The 15,242-nt window shown below is 37.1% G+C and overlaps 1 pseudogene; it reads left to right on the top strand.

Annotated features, from left to right (window-relative positions):
* Nucleotides 1–10,598: 10,598 nt before the first annotated feature.
* LOC144291017 (large ribosomal subunit protein eL14 pseudogene) lies at nucleotides 10,599–11,215 on the top strand (annotated as a pseudogene).
* The last annotated feature ends 4,027 nt before the right edge of the window (nucleotides 11,216–15,242 follow it).

Here is a 15,242-nt window from a genome sequence, read left to right as displayed (position 1 = left end):
TTTCTTAAATTCCACATATGGATGAAAACATGACATTTGTCTTTCTCTGACTGACTTATTTCGCTCAAATTATACTCTCTAACTCCATCCATGTTGTTGCAAATGGCAAGCTTTCATTTTTTATGGCCGAATAATATTCCATTATATATATATGGAATTATATATATAGTATATAATTATATAATTATATATAAATATAATATAATATATATATTACATATATATAAATCTCACATCTTTATTCATCAATCAAGGGCATTTGGGCTGCTTCTATTTCTTAGCTATTGTAAATAATTTTTAATGAAATGCTTTTTTATTCTTTGGGTAAATGCTCAGTAGTATGATTGCAGAATCATAGAGTACTTTTTTTAACTCTTTGAGGAAACTCCATACTGTTTTCCAGTGGTTTCATCAGTTTGCATTCCCACTAACAGTACATGAGTGTTACTTTTTTCCACATCCTCTCCAACAAATGTTTTGTTTCTTGTGTTGTTGTTTTAGCCTTTCTGACAGGTGTGAGGTGATATTAAGCATGTAAAGTTTTGCATATAAACACATGCCAACACATATCAATAAAATCTACTTTAAAAGTTACTTTGATCTACTATATCCTTACTTATTTTTGTTTGCTTGTTCTAATTTGAACTAAATATAATGTTGCAGAGGTCAAAGTCTTTCTTTTTTTTTCTTTTGAGGTCAAAGTCTTTCATGTGTTTCTGTTTATTTGTCTTTGCACCACCTGCAGCTTCTACTTTACATAATTGCTGTGTTATTTGCTGCATGTCGTTATTTTATATCATCCTACATTTTGCTCTGTAATATTTTGAGATGTTCATCATCTAATGCTTTTTGGGCTGAATTCCCCATCATCTTGTATTAGGATTAAACCTCTGGTTTCTAGTTAGCTTCACTTTGTTATATATTTGTCCTGTATATACTTGCTCATCCCTCTATTTTTTGTCTTGTTGAACAACTTTATCTTTCTATGTTGATTTTTGGTTAGTAAGACAATGTAAAAAGCTCTGACCTTTAGTAGATGAATTAAAGATATTTTATTGATATAGTTGAGATATTTGTTCTCAACTAGGTATAGTGTTTTATATATACTTTCGCTTTCTGAATGTCTTTTTATTTTCTCTTTTTCAGTTTCTTCCATTATTTATGAAAGTTTGAGGTCTTCTCCCTGAGATTACCTTTTAAATAACATCCTAAATAATGTCCTTAGTCTACTGTCCCTTACTTAGATCTCTACTGTTTGATTTACCAGCTTATAATGTTATCCACTGAGTTCACCTATTATTTGTGGCCAGTGCTGAGTCTATTCTAATTCCTTCTTAATCTTCCCTTTCTTCCTTTTATAGTACTATTGCTTTTTAATGTCAAGGCAAGCAACAATTCTATTCTTTTACCTTTTGCTTTCTTAGATATACAATTAAATATATCCAATGGTCCCTCAAAAAATTTTTTGCCAAAAATTTCATAATTCACTCCTGGTTATATGACACTCAATTTTTTTGTGTGTGTGTATTATTTTAAAAAGGCTTTTTGAATACAATGTTCCCTGAGTTTTGGTGTATTCAAATCTGTGTTTCTGTAACCATAATACTTGAAAAAACACTTAGCTAGAAATATAATTCTTGGATCACCTATTTCTTTCTTTGATATTTTTAAGCTATTGTAGTGTTTTCTTTATTTGTATGTTACTGTCAAAAATTATAAGGTCAAAATGATTTTTCTATGTAAGTGACTTTTGTATTTCATTGATGTTCTATGGAAATTTGTTATATTTAAAATCAAATACTTTTACTACAATATGTCTTAGAGATGACAAATCTAAATCAATTTTTCCAGATACACCAGGTGTCCTTTTATATGTCACTGAAAGTCTTTTATTTACATGGAGTTTTCTTGGAGAATAGTTTTAAATATGAATTCTGTTGCATTGTTTTGTTTTTCTTCTGCATAGAATTCAAGTATGCATATGTCAGATGTTCCCTTCACTAAAAATCACTATTCTCTCTGAACCTTTTTAGCTATTTCTTTTAGGTTTTGTTTTCTTCTTTTTTGTTGCCATAAGTAGATTCATATCTTGCCTAAAGTCCTTTATTATATTTTCAGTTGAATCTGGACTACTTTTACTTCAAATTTAGTCTTAATTGCTAAGATTATTTTGTCCTTTCCTTAAGTTTTTTCTTATGTCCAGTACACTCTTATTTGTCATTTCTCACTTTATCATTCCGTTTTTTTGTTTTTTGTTTTTTTTATCTATTCCTATTCTCCAACTATGTCTCCCCTCCCTCAACATGCTCTAGATGAGGGCCCTACACTGAGCCTCTCATGGGATCTCTGTGCCTGATATACCTGCCTTTCTCTCTGCAGACCTCATCCCCGGTTGCAGTCACCCACCCTCTGTCTCTGACTCAGATCCTAAACTGAAGATTTCAACCTGGATCCCAATTCCACTTGAGAAACAAGGGATTTCATGAGTCCTTTTCTTCCCAATACCAACGGAGTAAATAAAAAATGAGAAATTGAACTGGACAATCCCAAGTTCTGCTATTGGCCAGGGGTTGGATGGGATCCAAATACACACAGAGAGGCCAAAAGGCAGGGAAGGAGCTTGGCCTTCTGGGATCTGTCTCCTGTGTCACACCATTTTCCCAAAATTTTTGGTGTCCAGAGGGTCATTAACCACAGGGGAAACTTGTAGAGAAAGGAATCAATCAGTAGAGTGAAATTCTGCTATCAGTATTCTTGGGTTGTGTGAACAGAGTCTCATTATTTGAAGTTCCTGGGCCTTAATTTGCTTTTTGTGAGCTGATGCTTCTTAACCTCAGCACCCACTTTTTGGATGATGTGAAAACATAGTATATGAGGTAAACTATTTTAGATCTGTTGTGTCCCTTAGACCTGTTTCTCTCCATTTCCTGAGCCAAGTTTGTAGAAAGTTATTTTACTTCCATGTTGTGCAGATCCCAATTTCACAAATCTTTCTCATGGACAACCTTTATCATTCACATACACATGCACAACCTTATTTGCACTCTTTTAACAATGACTAAAATAACTAGTAATGCAGGCCCTTTGACAATATTGCTTACCCATGGAGAATATAAGCTTTGTGAGATCTGAGTTGGCAGATAGATCACTAAAGGGTCCCCGTTATCATTAGCTGGGGTAGAAATAAACACTTGTAGCTGAGGGTAGGGTTGGTTAGGAACCACTACTTTTGTGTTAAATCCCAGACAGAGGTCACAGCTGAGCCCCACAGACGTGGAGGATCCAACCCAACTGCCACTGACAAGCGTGGGTGTAGGCACATCTGACCAGGCCACCACCACAAGGGCTTGGAGGCCCTCCCTCCACCCCTGGAGCAATGCCTCTGTCTAGTAAACCTCTGTAAGGAGATTTGGTCTGAACACCAAAAGCAATATAAGTGGGGTACCCCTTAGAATGCTCTTGCTATTGTCATGGGAAAGATCCCTAATGAAAGATCTATTTTGATACCAGAGTGAAGAAAACTCAGCTAGTTCCACTGCTTTAAAGAGGCTGGGGTTTCGGCACTTCCTGTTTAACCAGAAGCTCTCAGTGAAGTTAAAAAAAAAAAATCAGGAGTCAGGAATGTGCATTTACAAAAATGAGACAATCTTTTATTTAGTTGAGGGTATGGGGCCCAGAATCCTTTGAACTCCTGTGCTAGTTGAAGCCAATCACATGCTCTCCCAGTTATCCAAACATTAGTTTAGGTACAGCAGAAGGGACTTAGCAGATGGGATCAAAGTCCCAATCCTTGAATTAATCAAAAAGGCTGCTGTCCAGGATTAGTCTGACTCAATCATATGTAAGATTTGTCACCTGCCTGAATTTCCAGGGGAGGATACCAGGGCTCAGAGAGAAGATAGGATGTGTTCCAGGATCACAGATCAAGTAGGGATGCTAAGACACAGTACTTATATTAAAAACCAGGGTCTTGATGCCCAGTGCCCACTGTGGATGGTGGCCAGTTCCTAGATATCAGGGCCAGTTTCTGCCCCTGGGGCCTCTAAGTCCCCTCTACTCTGATATATTCACTGCCAGGAAATGTGACAATCACTCCTCTGTTCCCTACTCTCCTATCTTAGCCTCTCCATTAGTCTTTCCTCTCAGTTTGGCCAAGAGTGTCATAAATGGACCCAACATGCTATTCTCTCTACTCCAGACTCATGTTTCCAAAAGCTTTGATATTCTCCCTAAAAAATTTATTTTGCTACTAAAGAGCAGGTAATGACTCCCTATTAGCTACAGATATAACTGCACTAGTTCCAGGGCTCAGCAGAAACTCCTCTTGGATCCCACTCATACCCATGATTCCCGACTTCTCTTCTTCAAACCTCTTTTCATTTGATAGCTATTTCTCCCCAGGAACACTGATGTCATTACATACCCACAGAAACTTTAATCAGAAAGGAAGACAGAACATAAAGACTCCTAACTCTGGGAAGCGAACTGGGGGTGGTGGAAGGGGAGGAGGGCGGGGGGTGGGGGTGAATAGGTGACGGGCACTGAGGGGGGCACTTGACGGGATGAGCACTGGGTGTTATTCTGATGTTGGTAAATTGAACACCAATAAAAAATAAATTTATTATTTAAAAAATAATAAAAAATAAAAAAAGAAACCTTAATCACTCTTACAAACAGTCCTCTCCATTCCTTCCAGATGCCCTTTTATTCCAAAATGTTGTTTGTATGCATTTTATTAAGTTGTATTTCATGTTGGTAATGAAAAAAAAATCTTTAAAATTGGTGATTTTCTATCAGCTTACAAGTTTCCTTTCATATCCTTGAAAATAGAAGCAGCTCTAAGTCACTGCAAAATGCATGTCCCTTTATGAGGTAATACTGACCCTTGAAGAGCAAAGTCAGGGGCCAAGGGGAAAGGCATCCTGTTTCCTCCTTGTTTATGGAAAGGTGCCTCTTGAAATTTGATCAATTGAACTCTCTCTCTCTCTCTATTTCACTCTCTCTCTTGTCTTCAGCCTGGGAAGGTGGTTTCTCTTATGGTGTGTATCACTGTATGTGTTTGTTTCCTTGGCCCCGTCTCCTCTGGCGTCTCAGCTTTACATGACACCATTTAGGTAGAAATTGCCATAGTTTCTTGGGGCTCCTGGGTAGCTCAGTTAGTTAAGCCTGTGACTTGGTTTCAGCCCAGGTTATGATCTCAGGTAAGACTGAGCCCCAAGTGGGGCTCCAGGTTCAGCATGGATTCTGCTTGGGATTCTCTCCTGCCCCTCCCTCTATTTGCACACATGTATGCACACATGCATGCACTCTTGCTCCCTCTCAAATAAATAAATCTTTAAGAAAAAAATTCTCCCCTTTCTCAGCCTTATTTCATAATACTTAGTTGTCTTTATTTTTCCTTTTGTCACTTAGAAAGCTAAAAGACTCCATTTCTATCTTGGAAAATAAAATACTTCTTAATCACTTCCTTGGCACATCAGAAGCTACCACCAGCCCTCAGAGTCACCCATACTTTTGACCTGTGACTTCCCTTCACACAGGAACATCTAGTATCACTTTAGACGTTCATTAACTTCAAATACTTTTCCTCCCAAGAGCCTACTCTGTTGCCTTTCTCATTTCAAAATTTATCCAAGAAATTTCATAGATGAATGTTTTACAAAGACACAATAAAAGTTTCTCCTAAGGGTGCCTGGCTGGTTCAGTGGGATGAGCGTGCAACTCTTGATCTTGGAGTCCTGAGTTTGAGCCCCACACTGGGGTAGAGATCACTTAAAAATAAATAACAAGCAAACTTAAAAGAAAAAGTTTCTCCTAAATTAGGTTTTCCCCTAAGGTTTAAAACTTAATATCCCATTTCCTCATCTTTAGAAAGACAATTAGCCCTAAAATTGTGTGAAATTATTTCCTTTAAATCCACATGCCCACAGGAATAAGTGTCAAATCTCAGGAAGTCTTTCCTAGACTCACCTGCCTCAGGCCCCAGAGATTCTCTGAGAACTATCAACCTTTTGTCAGGAAGCAAAAGAAAGTCTCCTGCCCATCAGATCCTTTCTAAGACGAATTTCTCCACCTTGATGGTACATTAGAACCACTGAAAACCTTCAGAGCTACTGATGCTTAGGTCCCAAACTTCATCACAAGTGAGAATGTCTGAGAAACTATACTCTTCCGGATGGTCATCTTCAGGCAGTTCTAATCAGCCTGGGTGTGACTCACGGTTATTAAAGTCGCCACCCACCTGGTGACTAGTGAGGTAGATATGGACAGAGGAGGCCCCATGCAGCTCATGGCAAAGCACACACTGTTCCTCTAAGGCAGCAGATCTCAACCAAGGCTGCACGTTAGAATCACCAAGGTAGTTTTTCAAAACACAAATGCCTGGCACCCAGCCCAAAATAACTAAATCTGAATCACTAGAGGTGGCTTTTGAAACACCTTCCAGCTGATCCCATTGTAGAATCAGGGCTGGGAAGCTCTTTTATAGCTGAATTCACTTGTAGGCAGGATCCATGATTTTGCGGAGTTTATAAACTAGTGGGAGAGATTCACTTCACTAGAAGTTATAATGTCAGCCTGTAGAAAGTATTAGTCAAGGGTGAGGACAGAATAACAAGGAAACATCTCTGAGGGATATCGCTGGCCGGGAAGGCTTCTATGAATGTGGTGACTCCCAGAGGAATACAAGCCAGCTTGATGAGAGCGCTAATGGTGGATGGAAGAGGGGCAGTCATATCTGTTACCTTAAATAGTGACTAGACCTCCCATCCTCTTCAAAGACTGCCAGAAACAGAGAAGGGTAAGGACATTTCAACATTCTGGGACCTCCTGACACTCCTGAACTCCAGCAGGGCAGAGAAAGCAGCAGCTTTCTGCAGGCCCTTTTGGCTGCAGAGAAAACTCAAGAATAAAAATGGAGGTGATTGAGAGCGAGCCTGTTTCCTGGCTGGATGTTTGTGGGGGGATACTTGGGTTATCTTCATTTTATTTCATAAACATTTTCATAGCTGTTAAAATTTGTGCCCTGCAACCTTCTCTATTCTTTACAAATATGAACTATTTTCACCTTCATAGCAAGCCTGATGGAAGGTGTTATTGCTTATTACTATACTCACTTTACAGAGAAGGAAACTGAGGCATGGCATGGTAATTACCTTGAACAGGGATCCACAGGTGTCATTTCAGAGCTGGGAATAGAAACCTGGCACTGTGGTACCTTAATGGCTCTCCTATGCCACTTCTCAGCTGTTTGGTGGTCTGTCCCTTCCCCGATTCTGGATGTTAAGGGAATTTTGTGTTTCCTTTAATATTTTATCTTAGTTATTGTAATTTTCAACTCTGAAAGTTCCACTTAGGTTGTGTCTTCCTATTATCTCCCTATGCTCCTATTTCCTTTTATGTTTAGCCACAGAGAGTCCTTTCTCATGCCTGTTTTAAAGTCCTATACCAGTTCAACAATCATCTTGGGGGCAGGGAGGGGACGGTGAGTGTCTACTGGTGATTTCCTTGCTGGTGGTAAAATTGTATTCCCGTTTCATTGCACACCTGGTAACTCTAGGTAAGAGACCAGCATTGTGCATTTTAAATTGTTGAGTGCTGAGTATTTCGTGTTCCTTTAAATAAAGTTGGGCTTTGTTCTTTGATATAATTACTTGGAATATTGATGCTTTGGAGGATTGCTTTGAATATGTGTTATTGGGACTGGAACAGGCTTCAGTCTGTGTATATAATTTGGCCCCACTGCTGAGGCAATTCCCTCAGAGAGCAAGCTCTATTTCAATCCCCTTGCACTGAAGATCTTTGCACTCTGGCTGCCTGGGACACAGATTCTTCATGGCCTTGAGTGACACCAGAGAATTATTTATATTCTGAATATTTAAATATCTGCTTCAAGGTGTTTTTGTCTGTATGATGGCTGATTTTGAAGATAAATTTTCACCTGAAATAATGTCTCCTCTTACAAATTATTGTTTCCTTTGTATGGATGTTGTCTGCCATCTTCTGTTTATTTTAAAATATCCTATTTTCCTGGTGTATAACCCCCTCCTCCAATCAGTAAGTTACCACAGATGAATAAAACTGCACATTATACCAAGATAAGGCTTTATTGTACTGAAAAAGATAGTAATAAATCCAAATCCCTCACTTCTATAATTTGGGGACAGAAGATTTTTTTTTCTTTCAAGAGAAATACTCAAAATTTTGAAAATTTGCCCAAGGTCAGTAATTGTACCAAGTTTCTTAACCAATATGTTTTTTTTTTAATTTTTATTTATTTATGATAGTCACATAGAGAGAGAGAGAGAGAGAGAGGCAGAGACATAAGCAGAGGGAGAAGCAGGCTCCATGCACCAGGAGCCTGACGTGGGATTCGATCCCGGGTCTCCAGGATCGCGCCCTGGGCCAAAGGCAGGCACCAAACCGCTGCGCCACCCAGGGATCCCTCTTAACCAATATGTTAATTGAGCTGTCGTATTTGGTAAATAGAAAGGAATGTGGCCTACATTAAAGATAACGGATTCTTAGCCTATCTTCATAAATGTAAAACCAAGATTTTATAGGGTTAATCAGTATTTTTTCCTTAAAATTTAAAAACTATTCTGACAGCTGTTAAAACAGTACAGGATATTTTATTTAAGACAGTAGGGAAATAGAATTCCAAATAAAACAGGTAAAAGTAGGAGGTGAGGATATCAAGGAGGGGATGAGGAACTTGACCATATATTAAGGATGGCTAATTCTCACTAAACTGACTTAGCAGGATTCTTGATAAAGGCAAACCAAAGACAAGTCTCCCTTGAGAAAAGAGCTCAAAGGAGCCTAAATATGGTTTGGTTAAGAAGACAAGTAAAAAGATATGGATTATAAGAATTGTTAACATGTCCATATTACCCAAAGCCATTTATATATTCAGTGCAATCTCTATCAAAATTCCAACACTTTTCATAGAAATAGGAAAGCAATCCTAAAATCTGTATGGAACCACAAGAGACCTCAAATAGCCAAAGTAATCTTGAGAAAGAAGATAAAAGCTGGAGGCATAACATCTCCTGATTTCAAACTATGCTACAAAGCTATGGTAATCAAAACAGTATGGTACTGGTAGACAAATGGACTGACTCATAGACCAGAGGAACAGAACTGAGAACCCAGAAATAAACCCTTGTATATATGGTTAACTTATCTTTGGCAAGGGAGTCAGGAATACTTAATGAGGAAAGGATAGTCTTTTCAATAAATGACATTGGGAAAACTGGATAATCACATGCAGAACAATAAAATGGACCGCTAACTTACGTCACTTGCAAAAATTCACTCAAAATGGATTGAGGATTTAAAAATGAAAAACTGCAACTATAAATCTTCTAGAAGACTAGTGAAAAGCTGTTAGGCCTTGGTGTTGCTAATGATTGTTGATTATGATTCCAAAAGCAAAAATAAATAAGCAGGATTACATCAAACTAAAAAGCTTCTGCACAGCAAAGGAAATCATCTACAAAATGTAAAGGCAACCTACGAAGTTCCAAATCATGTATCTTATAAGGGATTAATATCCAAAATACATAAAGAAGTCCTCCAATTTAAAAGAAAAAAATCCAATTAAAAATGGGCAGAGAAATTCAATACACATTTTTCAAAAGTCCTGCAAACAGGTATGTGAAAAGGTGCAACATTACTAATCATCAGAGAAATGCAAATCAAAACCACATGGAGATATAACCTCACATCTGTTAGAATTGGATTATCAAAAAGACAAGAGAGAACAAGTGTTGGCAAGAATGTGGAGAAAATGGGCAGCCCGGTGGCTCAGTGGTTTAGTGTCGCCTTCAGCCCAGGGCGTGATTTAAAAATTTTAAAATTTTTTTAAAAAGAATGTGGAGAAAAGAAAACCCTTGTGCACTCTTTGTCAGAATATAAATTGGTTCAGTCGTGATAGACAACAGTATGGAGTTTCCTCAAAATATTAAAAAATAGAAATTCCATGTTTTAGCAAACCTACTTCTCAATACATATTCAAAGGAAGTGAAAACAGGTTCTTAAAGAGAGCTCTGTCCTCCTATGTTCATTGCAGTTATTATTCACAGTAGCCAAGATATGGAAATAACCTGAGTATCCATCAACAGATGAATGGATAAAGATGTGGGGAATATGTGTATGTGTGTATATGTGTATATTTATATAAATACACATACACATATATATAAAACATTCCATTGGGGCAGCCCGGGTGGCTCAGTGGTTTAGCACCTGCCTTCAGTCCAGGACCTGATCCTGGAGATTCGGGATCCAGTCCCATGTCAGGCTCCCTGCATGGAGCCTGCTTCTCCTCTGCCTGTGACTCTGCTTCTCTCTCTGTGTGTGTCTCTCATGAATAAATAAATAAAATCTTAAAGCATTCCATTGTATATACACCCACATACATACAATGGAGCGTTATTCGGCCATGACAAAAAAAGGAAATCCCATCATTTGTAACAACATGATGAAACTTGAGGGCATGATGCTAAGTGAAATGTCAGAGAAAGACCAATACAGTGTGAGGTAACTTACACATTGAATACAAAAAGACCAAATCCCTCTTGCCCAGTGCCACCAACATGGTGTTCAAGCATGTTGTGGAGGTTGGCCAGGTGGCCTACACCTCCTTTGGCCTTCATGCGGCAAAGCTGGTTAAGACTCTAGATGTTATTGATCAGAACACGCCTTGGGTTGATGGACCTTGCACTCAGGTAAGGAGACAGGCTTTGCCTTTCAAATGCATGTGGCTCACTGACCTCATCCTCAAGTGCCCACAAGGTGCCAGCCAGAAGTGTATCTAACAAATCTGGTAGAAGGCAGGTATCAGGACAAAATAGGTGGCCATAAGATGGGCCGGGAAGATTGAAGCCAGAGAAAGGAAAGCCAAGATGACAGCTTTGATCATTATAAAGTTACTGAAGGCAAAGAAAATGAGGAACAGAATAATCAAACTTGAAGTTAGGAAGCTACAGAAAGCAACTCTCCTGGAAGCTTCTACCAAAAAAACACCCACTGCTAAGGGTTCTGTAAAGCTTTGAGCAAAAAAGATAGCCACTGCCGCAAGAAGACCCCAGCCCAGAAGATTCCTGCCCTGAAAGCTGCAGACCAGAAAGCAGTGCCTCCCAAGGTTCAGAAGGGTCACAAAGATCCAACCCAGAAATCACCTGCTCCGAAAGCATCTGGCAAGAAAGCTTAAAAGCATAAAAGGCTATTATAAATAAGTAATAAATATTCTTTTTGACACACACATTCTCACACACACACTCGAAAGCCAAACCCATAGAAACAGTAAGAGTGGGGGTTACTAGGGGCTGGTAGGTAGGGAAAAATGTGTGATGTTAGTCAGATGGTATAAACCTCCAGTTATAAAATGAGTGAGTTCTGGGGATCTAAAGTACAGCATGATGATTATAGTTAATAGTACTATATTATGTACTTGAAAGTTGCTAAGGGCATAGATCACAAATATGTGACAAAAAAAGTAGAAATAGTAATTGACATGATGGAGGTGTTAGCTAATGCTATGATGGTAATCATTGCATAATCTATGTGTATAAAATCAACATGTTGCCTACTTTAAAGTTATACAATATTATATGTCAATCATATCTGAAAGCTTGAAAAATAATGTTTGATCGAGGTAGCCTGTCAAGACCATCACAAATTAATTTCTACTCCTCAAGACCATGTTACTTTTTCAGTCACAGTAGACAAACAAATTGCAGAAAGAAGATGCCATAGGTAAAAGAGATCTTAATGAAGACATATTAAAAGCAAAAATAGAGTTATAATAATCAAGATGGAAAATTGAACTCCTCTAAAGGGTTTAGAGAGTATAAGAATCAATTTATTATTAAGAGGGTTTAATTTCTCTTAAAATTATCATGAAATTATAACATTAGCATTGCTATTTGTCCACATTTTCTTATGTCAGATTTTCATTTTTCTGTGAAAAGTTAATTTCAACAGAGCTAGTGCACATAATTAGCATTCTACTTTAATAAATTCAAGTATAGGTGGTTAGGACTTTTTTTTTAAATGAATCTGTAGAAAGATATTACTTAGTTCCACCAGAAACTTGTGCTTTTACAAATTAACAAAGGGAATAAGACTACTTCAAATATGAAAAGTTATAGCCATGTATTTACTTAGAAGGAGAATATAGGTGCAAAGTATTTAAGTGACTAAAAGAAAAAACCTTTATATTTATACTTTTCCCCCATGAATTTGTACATTTCACTGAAATTGACCAAAATGTTGGCAAATAGTTTCTAGCGGTTTCCTCTTATGTTTGAAATTCCTTCTTATCTATTACAACTAGTTTTAAAAATTATTATATATCTTTTATTTTTCCTAGCTATACCACCAAAAGTGTGCCTTTTTGATATATATTCATAAGGTTTTTTTTGGATTTGTTATTCATCCATATGGTATTTATCTTGTCATTTGTTTACACTCCTATTTTTAGTATTTATTTCTTGTAATCTCTTTGGATTTATTTTGTTTTTCAAGCTCAGATGGATATTACACATTAGTTTGCATCCTTGTCTCTTTTTCTACCTATATATCTGTAAAATAACTTTCTTTAATATATATTTTTCTGGGCAGCCCGGGTGGCTCGGCGGTTTAGCACCGTCTTCAGCCCAGGGCCTGATCCTGGAGACCTGGATCAAGTTCCACATCAGGCTCCCTGCATGGAGCCTGCTTCTCCCTCTGCCTGTGTCTCTGCCTCTCTCTCTCTCTCTCTCTCTCTCTGCCTCTCTCTCTCATGAATGAATAAGTAAAATCTTAAATATATATATATGTATATATACACATACATATATATATATTTCTGAAAATATTTAGGTTTATAAATTTCCATTGAAGCATCCCTTTGGTTTAAACCTATGTCTTGATACATAGGTATTATTATTATTATTATTATTATTATTACCCTTTAGTTCTAAGTGTTTTTAAATTTCTATTATGATTTTTTTCTTTAAACTATGAATTTTTTAACAATGTATTTTTGAATTTTTAACTCTTAAATGATTTTTCTTAGCTATCTTTAAAAGTAAGTGTATTTCTTTTTCTTTCTTTTTTTTTTTTTTTTTTTTTTTTTTTTTTTTAGGGGTTAGAGATGAGAGGCGGAAGGAGAGAGAAAGCATTCTAAGCAGGCTCCACACTCAGGACAAAGCCTGTTTGCAGAGAACAATCTCACAACCCTGAGATCATGACCTGAGCTGAAATCAAGAATCAGATGCTTAATGGACTAAGCCACCCAGGTGCCCCCAAAATAAGCAATTTTTTTTTAATTTTTTTATTTTAATTTTTATTTTTAAGCATATTTTCTAATTGTACTATCAAAAACTATGATATGTGATACCTTCACTTTCTAATATATTGAGGCTAACTTTCAGACTAATGTATGATCCATTTTTAAGTGATCCATGTGTGCATAAGAAAATCTATTTGTTAACTTTGACATGTGGAATTTAATATGCTTGTACCAAGTAAGACCTATTCTTACACAGAGGTGGAAGTCAAGTGCAGGCTTATACCCCAACAAAAATAATTAGTTACTATTATTTAAAATAGTGTTTTTGTTTTTTGAACTATTGGATTATTATAAACATATAGAAATGTGCAGCTGGGTGGGTGGGTGGCTCAATCAGTTAAGCGTCTGCCTTCAGCTCAGATCATGATCCCAGAGTCCTGGTATTGAGCTCTGTATTGGGCTCCCTGCTCTGTGTGGAACCTGCTTCTTCCTCTCCCTCTGCCTGCTGCTCCCCCTGCCTGTGCTCTCTCTCATTTTCTCTGTCGTGAGAGACACACAGAGAGGCAGAGACCCAAGCAGAGGGAGAAGCAGGCTCCATGCAAGGAGCCCAAAGTAGGACTCGAACCCGGGAATCCAGGATCACGCCTTGAACCAAAAGCAGACGCTCAACCGCTGAGCCACCCAGGCCTCCCAATAAATAAATAAATAAATAAAATCTTAAATGTGTGCCTATCATATATGAACAGTTCAAATGTTGAACATTCCTTTAGTACCCAGTTTGAGAAACAAAATCAGTCACCTCTGTTTCTCTTAAACCCCCTTCCAGTCATCAACCCCCACCAAGTATAATCAGTCTCCTGAATTTTAATAGCATAAGTAAGCACGATCTATATTTTTATTGTTTGAATAATATTCTCTAGTACATATTTCGTCAAGCTGTTGTCACTTGACAACAAATAACAAATAACATTATTTGCAAGATTCACACATATTATTGCTTATAATTGTGGAATGTTCCTTCTCATTAATGTATGTTATATCATTGTTTGAATACATTTATCAGTTCTATGATGGATAATAGTATATTTCCAGGTTTTAGCTATTACAGTGATGCTATGAAGGTTCTAATACATCCTTTGCATTTTTGTTGAATACATACCTAGGAGTAAAATTGTTGGGTCCATTTTCCAAAGTACTTGTGGCTATTTACACTTCAACCAGAGTCTATGCAAGTTCTTATTTTTCCATATCTTTACCAATATTTGGTATCATTTACTCCAGGATACTAATGATGTACTGTCTTGTCCTATTGTTTTACCTATCATGTTTGTATTGGAGTCCAGTGGTTTTTTGTTGTTGTTGTTGTTGTTTTGATGGAGTGAGGGTGTGGTATGAGACAGGTGTTAAGATGTTTTCCCATATGGCTCTCCAATTGAAACATTTATTGAAGAGACAATCCTATTATGTAATATCACTTTTATCACAAATAGAGTGACAAGTCTGTATAAGTCTATTTCTAGAATGTCTATTTCTATTTCTGGAATGTTATTCTTGTTACAAAACCACACTGTCTTAATTACTATAGCTTTAAATAGGTTTCACTATCTCATAAAGTTTTAATCTTTAACCTATCTCTAAAATTGCAGCTATTTCTTTTTCTTATATGTTTCCATGAAAAATTGTAGAATCAACTTGTCAACACACACACACACTCACACACAAAACACACCTTGGAGATACTGAGACTTATATTGGCATTGGAATGAGTCTACAGATTATTTTGAGGAAAACTGCCATGCTTACTAGTTTGAATATTCCAATCTATGAACATAGCATATTCCTCCATTTATTTGGATTGTCATTAACTTGCCTCAGTAGCATAGTTGTCAGTGTAGAGGTTTTGCATGATTTTCTATAGATTTATTCCTATACATATATATATATATATATATATATATATATA

The sequence above is a fragment of the Canis aureus genome, chromosome 2 (genome assembly GCF_053574225.1).
Source record: "Canis aureus isolate CA01 chromosome 2, VMU_Caureus_v.1.0, whole genome shotgun sequence".
In the NCBI taxonomy this organism is placed as follows: Eukaryota; Metazoa; Chordata; class Mammalia; order Carnivora; family Canidae; genus Canis; species Canis aureus.
This window is presented reverse-complemented; position numbering and strand designations above follow the sequence as displayed.